Here is a 6,010-nt window from a genome sequence, read left to right as displayed (position 1 = left end):
TTATTATTTGTGAGCTTTTAATGGCAAATGTACCTGGTGGCTGGGAATCATACGAAACCAATAACTTGAGGATGACAACTGATTCGTTTAACAAGACAATGATTCTGTACAGCAGATGGGGGACTAATGATATAATTAACTGCTTCTTGGTCATTTTGCTTATGCATATTGCTTCTGCTTAATTCACTTGGGAAGAAGGAGCAGAAATCCCAACACATCTGCATACAGTAGTTTAGTTATTTATTAACTTGCTCTGCATACTCCAATGGATTTCATATACATATGAATGCATGCTGGCTTCGTTAGAACATTACAATGACAAAACATGCCAAACACCTGGAGAATATTAATCACACTTAGGCCCTTCTAACAACAGTCAGTGTCTTTTACTTATACATTTTTATAAATGTGCTTAGTGTATTAAGTGCACCCCAATAGACAAGAAATTTACTGGGTAATGTAAAATATATATCCATAAAAAGCTTAATAAAAATTTATTTTCAACGTTTCGGCTCCATCTCTTGAGCCGTCTTCAGTACTCACGCCAGGTCAGTTCATATGGTAACACAATAAAGATTTACAGTATTCCTCCTTATTCGACTCACAGGGGAGCATCATCTGGGGGTCATACAGTATACAGGTTGCAAAACAATCCTGTTGAGTTTATTTAATATTTGAATGATTTTTAGCAGAATTTCTGGGGATCCAGAAGACCTCAGGCCCAAAGCATTTCACATACAAGATAATGTATCTACATAGTCACACATACAAAAATAATAGTTATAATTGACTTGTAAAAGATTATAAATATACTCAAGCAGAGTTTTACAAACAAAAGATCAGACCTAGATCATGAAATGCAATACATTTTATACACACTCCTTATTGATTATATTACATTGTTGATATATTGCCTCCAAGTTTTTCAACTTCAAAAAGACTTCAGTTTAGCTCCAAAGCATGCAGCCTAGTAAAAACTGAAGTTGTTAGAGAGCTTATCTTAACACACAATACAATTAAGAAGAAGTTTAAATATGCATAATTTCTTAGTCACATTAAACCCCAAATGTTTGGACACCTCCAATTGTGAAATACCTCTTGGTAAGCTTGGAAGTTTCCATTTCTCCCAAATGTAATATTAACTACTTTTCATAATGTAAATTGAATTACGTTCCCATAACTTGAAACAATTGATGTGCATTCTCCACATTTACAGCAGCAAAGAGAACTCAGTATTACCGCTGTTAAATAAGATGCATTTTAAATGAATAAAAATTGACATTATGACAAATACAAATTTATTACAAGATGTGTGAAAGCAATGAATAGTATAAAGTCATTTATAAATGAATATATATATGATAATGTGCGATAATGTTTGATGTTTAATGGTACAGAATTATGTAGGCAAAATTTCTATTAAACTAAACCAAACTAATCTAAAGTCAACAGCTGAAATAATACATGAATAATATATGACTTTATCATTTCATTGTGAAAGAATAAAACAATAGGCCCAAGGTTTCAACACTTTGGTAAAATAAAATCATTTCATGATAACTTAGGTGGTTTAACATGAAAACAATTTCATTCTAGTATCAATGCTAGTATCTAATAAATTAAATCTCATACAAGAGAAACATTGAAATACAGGCTAAACAAGTTTTTTTTTTAATGACAATAAGATCTCAAGCTTTTTCTGAAAGAAGTACCTACTGATACTCAAAGTACAACTTGCAGTTTTTGTTTTCATCAGTTTAAACAACATGTTTATACAATGCACCACAATTTATTACAGCATTTGAGATGTACTTATAATCATTAGATGGTTTGAAATATTTGTTTTCAAGTGAATTAGGGAATATGTAAATATTTAAATTATATACAAGCAAGAATATATATATGTGTGTGTGTGTGTCTTTAATGCTAAAAAACGAACTGCCTTTAGAGTACTCTTCCTGGAACAAGAGAATAGTTCCCCCCTATTCCTAGACAGCAGAGATATTGCTTAGTCACACATCAGTATTTCTTCAGATAAAATCCTCACAAGTGTATCCTTGTCTCATTCTGACCCTGCTGTCCAGATTGACATGTCTATGAAGAAAGAATCAGTGCCATGTCCCTTTCCAGTGCATATTGCATCTATAGGACTTTATCTCCCATTACCACATAGCCACATAAACCAGATACTTTCAATTTCTTATTGGACTCAATGTTTAATATTCTGCTTGATCTGCCAAGTTTAAAGCCTAGCAAATCTGAATGCAAATGCTGATGCAAATGAGGATTCATTATTTGCACAACGTCTTTGTGTTTCGGCTTTATGTACAGTGTTTCTCGTGATATGCTTTTGGAATATGGCTTGGAGATCAGGCTGGGGAAAAAGTAAAATAGAAGACATAGGAAAATAAATCTAAGTTTAGCTCTAAAACATTTGCACAGTATAACTTTATGTTAAGGACAGCATCAACATTGTAGCATTTTCCTACTGTAATAAACAGGATTAAATTAAGAAGGAGTTAACTAGCCAGGACTATATAATTACAGTCAGAGCAACCCTGTTCAATTATTATCCAAAATTGTGCCCATCATCCAGAAAGTGTCCTATTTCTTTCCACATTTCAACATTCTTTTATAATTACAGACCTCATCGGTTGCAAGACACTATTCATTCAGCTCTCTAGGTAGATTATATATAAATACAGCAAAATGACCTTCTAATTTTCATTCTTTCATGTAACCCTCTGCTTAAAAATGCTGGAAAAAAATAAACCCACAAAATTGCTCTTAATAAGCTGAACACTGAAAGAAGACAACAGTCACAATACACACATTTATTGTTAGCTATAACATCCTATAAAATATCCTGCATAGCATTCTGTTAAAAGATCATTCATTGAACGCATATATCTAATAAAGCAGTCTGTAGCTAAATAATATTCATCTTAAGCTCCTGTTCATGTATAAATACCTGTTCATTTAAAAAAAGAAGGATTTGAAGCTAAACATATGTGATAATTCCGACTTCGATGCTGGAAGGCTTGTTTTGTCATCCATAAATAAAGCACATTTGCATCCATTCAGTCAAATTAGCTCCATTAAAAGAGGTGGGTATAATTAACTCCTTTTCCAGTCTCATAGTTAAAATGCTCGGTCGCTTGCTGCTTTGATTAAATCCACCATTGTCTTCCAATAGCTGGTACTAATTCTTCCAAGGAAATATTCAGTTGAGGTGTTATTTTATTCTTCACTGCTGTTAGTTGTTTAATTTACGCCAAGTCCCTGCAGTGCTTTCCTTTAAGCCATCCTCTTTGTCTTGCCTTTGAAATTTACCAAATCGTACAAGAAATCAATACTTAATTGATTATTCACTTTTCTGCAGCTTCAGACAGCAAGCACACATAAGATCCTGGTGAAGTCACCCTATTTCCATTGCAAGAGGTTGCTTGGTGGCAGAGATTTGCAAGTATCCAACAGCAGGCATTCCATGAGCTGTGCAGTGGCGTATGGTGCCAGTCTCTAATAAAGAAAACGAAGATACTCTAATGAAGCCGGAAATGTTCCCATGTGAGACAGATCCATCTTAATGCTTTAAACAAAAAAAAAAGAAGAGGAAAGCTCAGGCAGTAGCAAGAGAATACATGTAGGCTATAGCATTTTCTCTTGGCTTCTCTTTTTTGCCCAATGGCACAGAAATGAAGTATCCAGAGTGCCACCAAATGCACAAAAAACCCCCACGGCAGATATGGGAGGCTGGTATTTACCTCTGTCGCACGATAAAGATGGCAAGCACATATCATAACAAAATGTAGGACAAATTCAAGCGAGAGAGAAGACAGAGCGAAAGACAGATGGCGGATCTGGCTACCAGCCAAAGCCAGTGAAATGAATTGCACTGCTGAATAACTGTATACCATTGATTTTGCCACTTGTTGATCTATGGCATAAAAAAAGGCCTTGATGTTTGGCAGGAATCCCCTTGTGCATGCCACAACCAACTGCTCACACAAGCCACTACACTGATAAGCCTAGGCTGGAACAGAAAATGCCTTGAGAGTGTGTGTATGCAGACGAAAACAATCACTGCAATCCAGCCATTTTGTGTAATGAAGAATTGAAGACTGGCATTCAGACACGTTGCTATGTGCCGCATATTAATGCATGCTGAGTAGACATCCTCCCCCTTCTTATATGAGTGGCACTAGAATGAACTCCTCTGTAGAGCAGCCACAGTGAGAGCAGAGATATGCAAGTTAACATATAATTGCTAACATACTACTCTGGCATATGTAATGCTGGAAAACAAATGGTTGCTTTCTCTAAACAAAGGCTGATCCTTGCCTTGCAATAGTTTGGTGTTTAAAAAGAAACACATACACACAAAAACAAAGCCGAAACAGACGGTTCAATAAATGCTTCATACTAAGGATGAAGGGAGATATTATGGCATGCCCAGGGGGGCTCTGGAAATCAAATACAATGTTTGAGTAGCACAATTTAAGGTACATTATAAAAAAGCAATTTGAATTGCGAATGAGGCGACACATATCTGCATGCTAATTAGACCTGTGTCAAACTAAGTCTGCAGGCTTCTCTTGATGTTTGAGAAAGCTCCTCCAGCTCTGCAGAGAATTTTTTTTTTGCTTTCTGAATAAATTATCAGCTTTGTTCTGCTGATCATTTGCAGCAAACAAACATAAAATGTAAGATCAAAAGGCGATTCTGAAATTAAAATTATTGATTGCCGGAGCCTAGATTTCAGAATCTAATTAGAAACGGCACAAACAAAAGCTGATATTATTACAGATTGTGCCTGAGCAAGCAGCCCGATTGAACAAGGGCTGTAATTTATCTTTGTTTATACAGCCAGGGATATTAAAAATGTAATTAAAATGGTAAAATGAGCTGATCAGAAATAGCCACCTAGTGGCAAGCATATTATTTTAAATGAATGAGCTGTGTAAATAGAAGAGTGCATTTTCCAATTACAGATTCCCCTGTCTCATCAGAAAACATGAAGCACAATTATCTCATGCTAATATGTTATCTTTTCTATCAGGAACTATGCATAATACATTAAATAAATAGGGTAAAATATTCTTAAGATATTGGGCTTTACTAGTTCGTGAAAAAATATATTGATATATATATATATATATATATTTATGTTGCTGAGGAATTTGTGAAGTATCATTTCCTATCTTGTCTCATTATTTATTGTATAAATAATAAACACTTTTTTTTTTTTTTTTTAAAAAGGGGGTGCATTGTTAATTCTTGATCTTTAAAACATTTTCCTCTTTGCATGCACTATTAATTTCAGAGGAGGGCAATCAGAATGATGAGCATTATTAGTCAGTTTCATTTGTTAGTCTTTATTGCATACTGAAAGGTTCCCACAACGAATAAATCATTACACAGCATACTCATGGTAAATAAACTTCATGTTCGATAACAAGTTTACGCCAGTTCCAAAACGTGTGCAGGCTGGCCTGGTGATATTACAGTTAAAGGGGAAGTTCTTGCATTTTGTCACTTTGCATCTTTCTACCCTCCCCTCTCTCCAACCTGGACCTTAAACTATCTTGTTGATTCCCTCAGTGAACTAGCAACCAGGAGGTTGTTAGGTAAAAGGTTTGATTATTCTATTTACATAATCATTATTATTTTACAATACAGTAGGTGTTTTTATTCAACAAAATCAGAGGCTAGAGGTCAATGTATTTAAAGGAACAGTAACGTCAAAAAATAAAAGTGTTTTAAAGTAATGAAAATATAATGCAGTGTTGCCCTGCACTGGTAAAACTGATGTGTTTGCTTAAGAAACACTACTATAGTTTATATAAATAAGCTGCTGTGTAGCCGTGTGGGCAGCCATTCAAAGGAGAAAAGGCTCAGGTTACACATCAGATAACAAATAAGCTCTGTCTGTCTAATGGTGTTATCTTTTATCCATTAGTTATCTTGTGCCATATAGCCATTTTTCAATTTCCGCCATTGCTCCCCAGCA

The 6,010-nt window shown here is 34.8% G+C and overlaps 1 long non-coding RNA gene across 1 annotated transcript; it reads right to left on the bottom strand.

Annotated features, from left to right (window-relative positions):
- Nucleotides 1-223: 223 nt before the first annotated feature.
- LOC121395169 lies at nucleotides 224-4,306 on the bottom strand. Its single transcript, XR_005962311.1, has 2 exons — nucleotides 2,972-4,306; nucleotides 224-2,374 (listed from the first exon to the last, which is right to left on the bottom strand). It is a non-coding gene; the product is annotated as an uncharacterized LOC121395169 (long non-coding RNA).
- Nucleotides 4,307-6,010: the final 1,704 nt, after the last annotated feature.

This window comes from Xenopus laevis, chromosome 6S (genome assembly GCF_017654675.1).
Source record: "Xenopus laevis strain J_2021 chromosome 6S, Xenopus_laevis_v10.1, whole genome shotgun sequence".
Classification (NCBI taxonomy): domain Eukaryota; kingdom Metazoa; phylum Chordata; class Amphibia; order Anura; family Pipidae; genus Xenopus; species Xenopus laevis.
This window is presented reverse-complemented; position numbering and strand designations above follow the sequence as displayed.